Source organism: Meleagris gallopavo, chromosome 10, assembly GCF_000146605.3.
Source record: "Meleagris gallopavo isolate NT-WF06-2002-E0010 breed Aviagen turkey brand Nicholas breeding stock chromosome 10, Turkey_5.1, whole genome shotgun sequence".
Lineage (NCBI taxonomy): Eukaryota > Metazoa > Chordata > Aves > Galliformes > Phasianidae > Meleagris > Meleagris gallopavo.
In genome coordinates, this window is record NC_015020.2 from 5,040,990 (window position 1) to 5,053,210 (window position 12,221).

Genomic DNA, 12,221 nt, shown 5'->3' on the forward strand with positions numbered 1-12,221 from the left:
AAAGTTTTTTAAAGCTTATTTTTTTTTTGGCCAGAAGCAGAAACATGCTGTCAGAGCTTGTAGAGACCTGCCCAGTCAGTGAGCACATGGTCTGCTGCCCCAGCCAGCGTGGCACTCCTGAGCAGAGTGAGCTTGGCGCTTCTAAGCATGTGTAGCACAGCTGGTGTCACCTCTCACCTCACTTATGTGGTGATGAAGCAACCTGTTCTTCTGTGGGAGCATTTGAATTTGTTGAAGCACAGAAGTTAGTTTGCCTATGTAGGTACCTGATTATTCTTATGGAAACTTTCTAAAGACTTCACACTTTGCATCTGACTCATTTTAATATTGATTTAATAAGCATATAGAGCATAACAAATCTTGATAAGAAGAATAATAACAGTTTAAAAATTATTTAATTACCTGAAATTTTCTACTCTCCAAGAGGAAAGAACCAAGAAGATTGAAAATAACCTGTGAAATGCTACTTAATACATAGGGGGTTTGAATATATTATGAGAACTCATAGATGAATACAGTGATGAGTATTTATAAATACTAATTGCAGTTGAAGACTTCTCTACTGAGCATGATATGCAATCTTGAATCTTCAGAGATCTTCAGTGTGTAGGACACAAAACAGACTTTACCTTTGTGAAATGTGGTTCATGAGGGTATTTCTATAGCTTAGAAATGGCTTTTTGCTTGTAATGAGTGTTGAATTGGTATGTAGATAAGGAGACAGCGCATCACAGCTGTAGCAAAATTGGATAACTCCCCTGGAAAAATGGAATTTGATTTCTAGAGGCGTTCATCTAACAGGATGAATCTATGCAAAGCTTGCAGGATGTGAACAGTAAGGCTTTCATTGATGTCAAAGAGCATAATGAGTAGGAAAGTGTACTGGAAGGCATAGATGAGATTTTAAAATAAAATATTCTATATTTGCACTTTTTTCCAATAGACTTTTCTTCTAATGTACGATTCTAAACTCACAAATAGTATATGTCGACAGAAGATACTTTCTGCAGTAGAATTTCTACTTGAAATGTATGAGGGATTTGGTGCTTTTCCATTTTGAACTTTATATACATTTGTTGGGGTTTTCTTTGCATGCACAGCAACACCAAGAAAGCTTTGGGGCATAAAATGATCAGCTGCTCAGAATGAGAAGTTCATCTTTTTATCAATAGTGAGTTTCTGTAGCTAATCCTTTCTGGAGTGGCAATGATTGTTAACAATAAATAATAAATTACATAAAATCTGATATTTTTCAGTATATTGCTCTTAGGGTTCTGAAGTTGTTATGGAAAACTAACATATGAATAAATGTAGCAACTATTGATCAATACAAAACTTGCTGCCTTTACACAAAAAGTTCCACAGAAGGTAGTTGACAAAATCTCTAATGTAGCAGGATTTGCTGCACGATGTGATTTTTTTTTTAATAAACGTGGAAAATATTAGATGGTGTCCTGTAATGCTTATCAGAAAAATGAGAGAGTGTTTTTCTCTCTAGCCACCAAAAATTCCTTCACACAGAATCTTTTTATCTGCAGATAGAAAAGTAGCAGCAATTCTATTAAATGCACTACTGACTCAACATTTGTGTGCTACTACTGAAGTTCTGGATTTGCTTTGCTGTAGCAATAGGCAGCTATGATGCTCTTCTACCTAATGTATTGCATTGCTCCAAGCTACACACCCTTGTACTTGGTACACTGTGTGGTGATAGCTAGGCAACTTTGGATGGGATTTCAGAAGACAGTTTGAAGAGGGGTAGCTTAAGTTGGTTGCTAAATTATTTTTTTTCTACTTAAAATAATGACCAAAAATAGGCCTAACAGGCATATTCTTTTTTGGATATATGACTTTAATGCACTTTCCTTTGCATTCCACAGAATGTAAAGTAAGGGTTTTATTTCTGTCCCAGAAAAATGTTAGAACTACTACTTTCCTAGTACTTGATATTAAAATTCTCATTGAGACGATAGTAAAAACATCCTAGGCATAATACTACTGTTTTTACCTGCATGGCATTCCTATGTGTTTTTAAAATTTTTTATTTCTATGATCATCAGAGAGTCTGAAGGCCTCTCAGGAGGTTAGTGGGCCGCGTGGTTAGTTTTTTTTTTCCCAAAACCTATGACATCAGTTCATTCTGTCTCATTTATTGCTTCTGGTGAGGATTGTACTGAGATAGACAGGGGAACTGAGAGCCTGTACAAGCTTATGCTGCCCTATATTTTTCCTGGAGCTGGCAGTCTGAGGTGGTGAAGCTGGCATTGGATGTGCACACCTGTGGTCATTCTTGCATAGCTTTCTGCTTGACTGGAAAAGAACTTTAGCTACTTCAATGAAAATCTGTAGCATTATGGTAAAAATCTCCATTGTGTCTTGTGTTCCCACTCAGGCTTACAGCAGACTTTCAACATTTTGAGCAAGGTATTTAACAGTTTGAGCATAAAAAGTGAGAGCCAGAACAGAACTGGCTTTAGGGGAGATAGCAGGAGACTTTGTAGTAGAGAAGAGCCGAACAGTCTGATATATGTATTTTATTCCATGTTGACAGATACAAGTTAGAGCTCTGGAAGTACCGAGTGTGCAATTGTATAAAAATCATATATAGAAGTCTAAAAGGATATGAACTGTCCTCTGGGAAATGACAGAAGCAGATCAGAATCTAGAACACAAAAGTCTTGCAGGACTCAATTCTTCCTTCTCTTATCTTGAAGACACTTTAAAATTCACTATTTGTATAAATAACAAGTAGATGTTCAGGGCAGTTTCACTAACACTTTGCTAGCTAGTAAGTCTGGATGGTACCAGTGTTAGCTACTTCAAAGGCCATTAAAAAAAATATAATTTTTATCTCAAGAAATTCTCACCAAATATATTAAATTATGCACAAAAATATACAAAGTGATATTGTCAAAAGTAAAGATGAAAACCCGTTTAAAAAATAGCAGATATATTTTTCTGTACATTATGCCAAATTCCAATTTATTTTTTTCTTAAGAGAAAGTTTCAGTCTTCTCTCTTTCTGAAAGAACTGGGAACAGCAAAGATAAATCCTTAGCAAGAAACATTAAGTTATCTTCCAGAATCTTTCAGATATCACAACTGAAGTTACCCTTAAAATCTCGGTGTCAGATAGTCACTGCCTGTTCTATTATTACTACTCCTATCTTGAAAAACGTCTATTTACAATACATTCTTTATTAAAAAAAAAAAAATAGCAGCAAGATGTTAAGCTGTCTTTCCATACATCTCTTGTACTGCTTTTATTGCAATAGCATCTAGGCCTTGGAAACAAGCACTATATTAAGGTTAGTTAAAAGAAAAAAAATTAAAAAATTATGACTATATGAGACAAGAGTATGCATTTCTATATTTTTTTTTTGCTGTGTTATGTTTACTATTTGTGCTTGTCAGGAAAGTTAGCTAGAATCCTAGCAGAAATACAAATCGTAGCTATAGCTAAATTATGAAGCTGAATCATGGCTATCTCCATAGTTTAAAAAAAAACCTTTTCAAAGGTCATTTTTCAATAGAATGTGTGCTAAATTATGAACTATGTGTTTAATTGTGTGAAAGTCATTTTGGTTTGCATTTGTCTTCTCCCACGCATTTGTTCTTCCAGGGCATGTTAAAGCTGTCAGTGGTTCATTCAGATGAATATAGGTCATTGCACATTTTCAAGTACTCTGTTGTCCCAGTGGTCTCTGTTAGCTAGCCTAAATTCTCTTAAAAACATTTTCAGCTAAATATTTTTTTCTTGTAAATGTGGACACTCTTATCTGAGGCAACACCTTTGCTTTTTTTTCCCCTAGTTCACTGTTACTGTTTTTGAGTTACAGGGTCCATGCAGCGGTGACTCTCATTCTCTATCAGTCTGAACAGTAGCTAATATATTTGGAGTACTACTGAAACTTTTATGACTATTACTAATTATGCAATTTCCTTACAAACTGTAACAGAAATGTGTGACACTGCAACATTCATTATCACAAAGAAACTCGCCTAGTTCATAGCAAGGTGCTTTCTAACAGCGCCTAACTGGTCTCAGCCAGTTGAAATGCTTTTCACCTAAATGTCTGAAAATCTACTGATTGCAGAAGAAAACCATACAATTCTTCTGAAAGAAAAAAAAAGAGGTTTTAATAACAGAAGATGTTCTAGTATGAATGCTTTAACTTTCTTTGATCTGTCTTAGATTATTTGACAGTAGTGGTAGGCGAAAAAGTCTATTTTTGATAGCAGGAGAGCCTTTAATTTCACGTGTACTGAATAAGCTGCCTGTAGGAAAAGATTGTGTGATGTGGTAAATATGCAGCAATCTTCTTGCAAAGAAAAAGTTAAACAGTGTTAAAGAAATAAAATATTAATTAGTTATTGATAGAGGTTTTTCCTATGCTGTATTTCATGGAGGGGAAAAAGAAGACAACCAGTGTAAATAGTAGGTTAGCATTACTCTTCCAGATCGCTCAAACTCTATTTTTCAACCACTTTTATGAATTATACATATACTCTAAGGTTGTCCCTTTAAACTGCTGGTCAGTTCATGCAGAGGCCTGGAAAAGGGAACTGTACAGAAATGTATTGTCCTAGAAGTAGCCATGAATGGCACTGTAAGGTCAGGCAGCTTTCTGACTCTCAAATCTTGTTTTCTGTGAAAATGTGAAGTGGATGGTCTTTTTTACCAGTATCAAAGAAAGTCCTCTGATTCTTCATCTGCAGAAGAATTATGTAGCGAAAGCTCACTGAACACTGTGTTCTCCTATCCATGCTCCAAAGGACAGTCAGGCAATCGGTAACATGGCTGTAAATGTTCTTATTTTTATTCTTGTTCTGTTAAAAAAGCATGTTTCAGGCTTCAATGTCAGCCTCCAAGCACAGATACAGTCAAAATAGAAGGCCATCTAGTCTGTCCCTGGCTTCTGACTGTGACCATTAAAAGATGCTTAATGGAAAACTAGGATAAAGAGAGAGTATACTTCAGTGATTCAGGTGCCCTGAATTTAGTGATTAAGAATCTGAAAGTTCAGCTGGATCATCACATTGAAAAGGTGATCATGTCCTCAGTTCATGAGTCTGAATACCTCCAGGGGCCTTTTCATAGCTTTAGCTTCCACAAGAAGCTAAAATTCTTTCAAAAGCCTTTATGAAACAATATATTAATTTTCCACCAGTGATTCATTTCTTAGCCCTATGGTAGCAAGAGAAGAAAAGGCCAGACTACCCCTCAAGCTGAAAACTGCACTGGAGGTAAGCCTTCATTGAAGAGCAGGTAGCTGTATATTTTCTTGAGGTAAGAACACTTAAACGGGCATTTTAGCAACTGATTTTTGGAACAAAGATCACACACTCTTGACACTACACAGTAGGACTTCTTTCATGCACTGGTTTTGATCCAGATTGATTGCTTCACCAGTAGCTCTTCTAATTTCTCTATAGTCTGTCACATCTTTCTATGAAATTATATCTCACTATATTTAGGTTTATATCCCTTTCCTGGCCAGCAGGTTCTTTCAGATGCTAGTACCCTAGTAACATCTGCTGTTTCAAGATGCTTTTCCTGTAGAGATTCTCTTTCTTTATGCATTCAAATCTCATGTATTGCTTACTGTCTTTTTTTTTTTTTACTATGATTATGGTTTTTTCCTTGAAAGTCAGATTTCTTTACCATGTCATTCACTTGGGAGATGTTGTCCTCGTATTATCTTTTTTCTCCTTACTGTCACCTCTTTTAAAAAGCCCTCTCATCAGAAAAAGTGCCTAATTAATATGGCCAAACAGCATAAAACCTTCCTTCTAAGACCTGAGGCATCTAGCAGTTATATTTAATCTTTTATTTTATAAGTGTTCTTTCTCTTGGGGCTGAAAGAATTCCATTAAATAACAGATAAGATAGTCTTTCACAGCTGACAGAGGCATCTGGGATCCTTGGCGTAATTTTTCAGTAGGACTTTTTCAACATAAAGTAGGATTAGTAGATTCTCCTTGCATGATTTTTTTTTTGTAGTTTGAAACAATATCTATTCTTGCTTCTGTCACACTACATATCTTTCTTTCCTCCATCTGATTACTTGCATGTTGACTCTTATTATTAAGAATCTCTAATCATCTGCATCTGTTTTTCATTTTGTAAACGTGTATCTTTTCCCTTAGCTGTTATTTCTTCAAATACTATTCTTGTCCTTTTCTGATCTGTCCTAATGTACTGTATCATCTGGTTGGTCTCATGATCCAGTTGTGCTTATTTGCATTCTCTTGTCCTCTCTTCTTATTGAGCTAACTACTCTTCTTTTCCACTCAGTGTCTTCCAGTTTCTTCCCTTTCTTTCTTCACACTGCTCTTTCAATTGGCTATCCTTTTCTACTGCCTTGTCTTCATGGCACAAATGACTACTTTCCTTTTTTGAGTCTTCTAGATCCTCATTTTCTTCAGGGATCTACAGTTCTTGAATTTTTCATGCTGTATTTTATTTTATTCTGTCATGTCCTTAAATCCCCTTTATAAACTTGATTCCATGTACCCATGGCAACAGTCACTTCAGATTCTGTAACCAAAGCAAGCACTGAATTAATTCCTCAGTGCTTTTCTTGTTTATCAAGTCACGTACAAATGGGGAAGCTGAATTTTCATATCTGATGACTCTCCTCTAAAACTGAGCCTTTTTCTGAGACCGATGTTAAGACCTCTTAAGGAGCAACTTAATGGATATATTCCTTATTATTATTATTATTATTATTATTATTGTTATTATTATTATTTCTCTGTTATTGTCAGACAATCTGTTAGATTTTTACAAGTTCTTTCACAAATATGGGTTATTTACCAATTGTTTTCTTGAGAAGATCTAAGTTGCTTCTTTACATGTGTCTTGGAATATCCCTAATTTGATATTCCATTAGAATGTGATATTTGGCCTATTCCCTGACTCTTTGTTGTAAAAGACTTTCCTTTTATACCCTGAAATGATCATAAATTCTGTTTTGACCAGTGTTAATTATAGTTCAGAAATGCATTCATTTACCCTCTGTACTCATGTGTTTCTAAGAATAAAATGAGACACAAATATGTTGAGTTGAATTGCATTTGGCATTTCCATAATGGTATATTTGTTTGTATGGTGAGTTTTTTGGTCAGTATTACTGTTTTTCCCACTTCTGTCTCCACATAAAATAGAAGGATATACCACCATGTTGTCAGAGGATGTGCTCTCTGGAAAGTAGATGTTGAACATCTGTTTAGATTTGTTTAGAATGCACTGACTTTGGGTTATTCTTCCCAGAATGTTTAGAGAAGAAAGCCAGGAATAGGCAACATGTATCTGGGATGGTGAGGGAGGAAATAAAGTAAATTGACTTTGTTAGCAGCCATCTGTTACTCCCACAGAAACTGCTGCCTTGTGCCCGAGTGGTTAAAAACATGAAACAATGCAGCAGGTTGCTCTGAAGGGGTGGCTTTGCATACCATTGTCAAATACTCCTAAGAAGGTATAAGCATTCTTCAGTCAATAAGAACAGCTTGCTCCAGTGCATGTAGGAAGGCAGTGGTGAGTGCTGCTAGTAAGAGCTACTGAGCAGCTCATGACGATGTATGATTGAATGCTGTGTAATTTCAGCTAGCACATCCTGGTAACTACATAGGTGTTATACACATAGCATAGACAGTATCAGCTGTGGAAGTAGGAGTGGAAAGCAGAAATGACTGCAGGTAGAAGGTTGCTTAATAGTTAAGCAGGGATGTAAGTATATGGGGTTGATTAGTCTAATGAGAAAGACGCTAGTGTGCTTTCTCACATTAGTAATATTAGAAAGAAGCTGTTTTTCTGATTATACAGATTGTGGGGAGGACTAGTTCTCTTAGTGGAGTACTCTCCAACAGATAAGCTGTATCTTGACCATCTGTTGCCAGATGGAAGTGTTCTACTTCTGAATCACCAGCTGAAATGACATACTTAGAAAATGAATCTTTCATGGGTAGATCCACAGCACAAAACAGTGATGACCTTCTTATACACATGCTGTGGTCATGTTTTCTGTTCACTTGCTCTAAAGTTACAGTATGGCTGTATTCTCCTGCGAGTATTTTGGTATTTAGTAGACATTGTACCTTGCGATTTGCACTTGTCCCTACTGAGGTATCCCAGTTGCCCAAATATATAATATCACCGAAAAACATGAACTCAACATACAGTTCCTATTTCACCTTTGTATGTGAAATCTGCAAATTTATTTGAGGAGTCTATAGGAGTCTGCAGTGAAGGCCTGTGGAGGCAGTGCTCAGGCAGGCCCAGAACACCTTGCTAGTCGGCTCATACACCTCCACCCACTGGTCTGCACTTACATTTTCCCTGTGGAAAAAGTTCATGTTTTCTTTCTCTTGTTCCTTAAGATTCATACTGTATGTATGTATGTATGTGTTTATTTAATGAACGGTGATTCAGAGGAAGGAAAAAAAAAGAGAGAGAAAAACTATTAATAAGCTAACTGGGATCTTCATAGTTGTGTAGTAAAATTTTAAGTCTCCAGAATTACCCTGTTTTAATGAAGTATAAAGATGATTTTCATGCTTAAGATCTTTGAAGTTTGTGTCTCTTTACACATAGTGTTGTGCATAAATTAGGTCTTATTCAGGAATTGAGAATTGTCAGTAAATTTTATCTGTTCAGAAATAATGTCAAGTCTTAATTGTTGCAAGAGGTGAACTGATTTATTTGGCTGGAAGGAAACAGAAAAACTAAATGGAATGTAAAGGAATAGTTTATAGAGTCTTATAAATGCTAACTTCTATCATGTTCATCTAAATGAGAAAAAGATGATAATCAGATTGCTGCAGTGACATAGAGACTCACATTGGTGATGTGCTGCATCTCTTTGGTTTGGAAAAACTGCATCTTCTCCCATCTGCAATAGCATCACATCCTGTTGTCAATACAGAATTTGCTTACATATTCACAAGAGGAAAATACTCAACATATTTTTAGATACAGTTTAAAGAATAGCAGCAGTTAAACACTAGGAAGAAAACCAGTGTTGTTAAGCTCAGATTCCCAAAAGTTACCCGTTAGTGGTTCAACTTGACTTGAGGCGCAGCTATTAATAAATACAAATTAATTTTTATGTGTGTGACCATAGCAACTTTTGCTTCTCCTTTGTGTGTACTTCTGGTGATCATCAGAGCAGGTGGTTGTTTTTTTTTTCTTGCAAAAATCACATAGGGAGGCATGTGAAGTAGCTTCTGTTTGGTACAAGGTGGAGCTGAACCTTGTAATAGAAAAACGGTCTAAAATCTCATACTTACTTTTTAGTTATTCCTTCAGGACTTTTAGGACACAAGACTTGTTTGTGCTGGGTTTAAGACCGATACAATGTTGCTACCCTCTAGCATGGCCTTTGTCATTCATCCCTCTTTGTACATTGGGTGTAGTTGATTTAGTCTTGCCTCTTAATCTGCTCCTGAATGCCCAGCAAGATGCAGACTATTTTAAAAGTTCTAGGTATCTGAATATTTTGATTCTAAAAGAGAAAAAGATGTGAAGACAATAAGCTATTCTAGGTTCTATATGGGGGAATTATTCCAAACGGTTATGTTAAAACTATTTCTGTGAGTGTCTCCCTGCAGATTCCTGAAGTCAGCTGCCTAACCGTGGGAAGGTGTTTTTGTGTATGCTTTCTGAATGGGAAGTACTTTCTGCTCTTATGGTGGGCAGTCATTGTTACACTCGTGAGCTGGAACTTCATGTCAGAACAAGATTTTGCTCCTTCATTCAGGAGAGAAGTTTTTGTTTTTGCTTTTTAAATGCAAAACTACAGTATTAAAATTTGCCTTGATTTCACAAATGAGTCAGCTTATGAAATTCCTTTATTGGTTAATTCTATATTAATTTGCCTGTTTGCAAAATAAGTACATTCTTCCTTCATCTTATTAACATAAAAATGACCTTGTTATTTCTGATAATGCAGCTTGTTGGGCAAACTTAAATCCTATCACTACAAACATAATCCAGAGAATCCTCTTCTTCATGATAACACTTCTTACTATTTAAAGTCCTGTGGGAGATTTTGATTTGTTGCTTGACAGACTTATAGGTCCTCCTAATATTAATCTTCAAACAGCATATAATCTAAAAAGCAGAAGGATGTAGTTTCAATTTTAGCTTTATCTCTTGAGGTAATAAGATTTCCTCCCAGTACCATTTCAACTGTTTGTTTCACAGTTTTTTTTAACTCATTCTTATAAATTTCAAGATAAGGATGCACCTTTAGATCTCAATATTACTACAAATGTACACTCATCAGAAGTTCAGCAGTGAATGAAGAAACAGGATTCATTTGTGTAACATGTATAGAAATCACTGGGGTAAATGTGATGATGATTGTGCCTCCAATACCAATAACATTCTGTTCTGCATTTTATTTACTCTTGACCTAGATTTCGCTGTCTCTTGGTAATCACTGAGGGCCTGACAGATGACATAGGGCCCTTTTTGGCTATAGATTAATACATTTGTGAGATGGAAAGATATTTGGAGGAAGTGGCAGAGTAATTGCTCAAGCTTCAGAGAGAAAGATGTCATGAAGTTCACGACTAAAGATTCACCAGTTAGTAGCACTTACTAATTTTAAAGTAGCAAAAGCAGTTACATGCCTTTTGTTGCAAGGCAATTTGCAATTGTTCTCTTTGCTCTCAGGTGATAGCAGCCTACTCTTACATAGTTTAGATTTCATTCACTTCACACTTTGCTTTTGGATGTGCACTGAAATGTTGATTTTGATTTTTGTGTTCTGTGTCTTAGTTACCTGAAACAGCAGATATTTCTCCAGTATCTTGACTGTGAGTATAAGCTGTGTTCTACATCGCTACAATACTCTTAAGAGATCAATAAAATTTTCCAACTGGAGAGAGTTGGTTCTTGTCTTTCTCTTTACTTACTCTGGCAGATCTGGAGCCTGAAAGAAAGATCATTTGTATTTTTTTTCTTAATTCTTTTGTAAGAGAAAGATGCTTTGTAAAAATGTCATGTATTTGGCTGAGTACACATTCCTTAGCGTTTACTGTTGAAAAAGAGACTGTGCTACAGGGAAACCCAAGAGACCTGTAGGTCTCCCTGAGATTTGCTGAAGACAGTTTCTACTTTTCCCACAGCTATTTTTTTATTATTATTGTGCAACATTTACTGGGTGGATGAGCAGGCAGATAGTGTTGATTTTATGGAAGCTTTGCCATGGAGAAACCTGCTTTGGGACTTGACAAATTCAACTTTTTGTTTTTTGTATTTTACTGAAAGAAGTACTTTGTCATTTAATTGCAGTATTAATGATGAATTTCTGAAGTACTTAGGCTGGTGGGAGTTAACATAGAAGCAAGGCAAAACTGCAGTTGAATCAATTCATGTGGAACAAAGTGAGAAATATTGCGGTTGCATAGATGCCAAGATATTACAGTTAAGCACCTTATTTTCAAATTGCCGTCATAAAGCTAATAGGATTTCTTCGTTTGTCCTTCCTATTGTTTATTAATGTTTACTAATAATGGTTTCTGGGAATAAGGTAAAACCTGATTAGATTATATCGTTATTTTCAATCTAGTAACATTCTGATTGTTTTGAGACACTGAATTATACATAACAATAAGAAACTTTGCTTAATTGTCCAAATGCACTAAATGTGTTCTTAAATGAAATGCTACCTATGTGCATAAAGATCTGCCAATTGCATCACCAGATTGTGATCTCCTTTAGCACAGTCATACCACTGTCTTGCTGCATGTCAGAATCCAGTGATGTTTCCTACCATTAAAAAATTCTTAAGAGTGCACAAATTGCCTTTTATAAAAAAAAAAGTAGAATATGTAAGATTTATACTGACAAGTACCACTTATAAAACTGAAAACAGATAAAGTAACAGACCAAACAGCACAGAAGCCTTGTTTGTGCAGCATTTTTGTTTCATTATTGACTCCAGATACAATAAGACTCTGTCTCTTTCATTTTAAACACTTCTGCAGCAAGAGCTCTAGGCAGTTATGCAGAGCATATTACCTTTCTTCAGATGGAACAATTTTCCTGAGGGTGAAAATATCCCATTTTCATGCTATCATTCAGGAGGGTTACTGTCATATATTTATTTATATATATATTTATTTTCCCTGGTATTTGATCATGATATCTGCTGGTGCGTCTTACTGAAACTACCAGCTGGAAGCTTGGGAAAGTAGATAAAACCTTTGTG